The sequence below is a fragment of the Penaeus monodon genome, chromosome 15 (genome assembly GCF_015228065.2).
Source record: "Penaeus monodon isolate SGIC_2016 chromosome 15, NSTDA_Pmon_1, whole genome shotgun sequence".
Taxonomy (NCBI): Eukaryota; Metazoa; Arthropoda; class Malacostraca; order Decapoda; family Penaeidae; genus Penaeus; species Penaeus monodon.
The window spans coordinates 23,661,093-23,662,867 of NC_051400.1; the positions used below are offsets into that span (position 1 = coordinate 23,661,093).

Below are 1,775 nucleotides of genomic sequence, written 5' to 3' on the forward strand. Positions count from 1 at the left end.
AGGAGAAAGTCTCAGCCCGTTCATCACTTGAAGGCGTCGGTTACAACCAGGGTGGCGATGAGTGTGGTGACGGACACTTGAGGAGTCTCGCGGTTGACGGTTGAATGTTGATCCTTGACGGGACTAAGGGAAACGGAAACACATATAGACTGTGATGGTGTTCTACGTAGAGAAAATGTCGGGTTCAGATTCTGTCTGTCCATCGGCTACAAAATTACTTGGTCGAGATGTTTTGTTCAAAATGTTGGCTGTATAATCAACGGGAAAATGCTGCGGTTGTTAGGATATCAGGTCAGTACAAATAATGCAAGTCTACACTAACAGTCTGATTTGATTACTGGTGTGACGTCGTAGCAAGGAATGTTCGCCTTGGCCTTCGTTCCAGTCACAGCTAGGAGTCTGAGGCGGCGCATACTGCACTGCCAATTTGCGAAGGAGAATGTAGTATCATGAGATGTGCTTAGAGGACTATCGTACGACGGTAGATCTGTGGTGACTGATTCCTGTCAGGACACATGTGGGGTCGAGACCATCGTAGATTACCAATATTGTTTAGAATAGAAAATTGCCAATAAGAGTACTATTCATCTGCATTATAGCTCTCGAATTCACTGTTATATTATTCATAGAGTGAGTGCAAAAGAGTAGAATAGGAATCCTAGTAATCACATAAGCGGACGATACTGAACAGGACTTAGAGGAGTTTGCATTGTTGAAGCGTGCAAGGTTTTCGGGCGAGACGTGCAGCCGAGGGCAAAACAGCTGACGGCTAAATCGAGTACAACTTTCAGGAAAGGAGTCCTTCATGGCACAAAAGCAGACTGAGAAAGGGCACAGGAACCGAGATGGAAGGTAAAATAGTTTGGCCAAAAGTCCGCTGCGTCTTACCATTGGTATATGCGGCCTGGGTATCGAAGGAGAGAAGATGGCTTCCGTTAAGAGAGTAATACGTGAAGGCGTTCGGTGATTTGCTTAAACCTGTAATCAGTCACTGTAGCACAAATATCTCTATAAAATGCCATTCAATCAGTATTAATTGTTAGAGCAGGTATACTGACAATGTAGGACACGCAACTGTTTGCACCAAGCTAAGGAAACTCCACCATCCACTTGACAGCCGGCACGTTTATCTCCTCCAGACCCGCAGCAGCGCTTAGGATGGAATGGCTACACATCACCCATCACACCAGCACGCTCAACCTGATCCCGTCCAGCACTAGCGAGCTTCCCTTCAGTTGTAGCACACCTCCACGTCAACCCACATGGGGAAACCTGCAGTCTTCTGGGTTCTGTTACGGCTGTCGATGCACTTACCTCCTTGCACTCTCACTTCCCCTTGCAACATAACTTGGATAACCACTCACCAAAACATTCTACTATAATTTACCTTAAATTATTTTCTGCCTCAAAAAGTGTGGTTAAGCTGAGAAGGCATCCAAAAGCAAAATTATCAGTTTCTCTCTTCCTCAAATCAAGGGTACTAATAATAAAATAAGGTACAGGCCAGAATATCTGATCATATTATTCAATAAAATTGGTTAAACCAAGTTTAAAGGGTCGTAACATCCATCTGTGCAGTAAAAATGCATTGACATTGGATAAAAATTAAGTATTGCATTTTACGGCCACGAAGAGTATAACAAATGCTTGTTAAATATATCCTTCAAGATTCATCTTAACCATATGCCTGTATTCTGACGAAGATATCAATGGTCTACGGTATCGCCAAGCCAAGCGTCAAGTTAAACTGCATATGCAGAGATAGTGTTTTACAA

The 1,775-nt window shown here is 43.5% G+C and overlaps 2 protein-coding genes across 2 annotated transcripts in view; one reads left to right on the forward strand and one right to left on the reverse strand.

The window, feature by feature from the left end:
* Positions 1-1,775, reverse strand: part of LOC119581816 (procollagen-lysine,2-oxoglutarate 5-dioxygenase 1-like) — a 123,695-nt gene that overhangs the window by 92,643 nt on the left and 29,277 nt on the right. The gene's annotated exons all lie outside the window — the stretch shown is intronic.
* The window catches only part of LOC119581819 (immunoglobulin domain-containing protein oig-4-like), a gene marked incomplete at its 3' end in the record, with an annotated part of 3,679 nt that extends 1,904 nt beyond the window's left edge, over positions 1-1,775 (forward strand). Inside the window, 1 exon segment of the mRNA XM_037929950.1 lies at positions 1-1,775.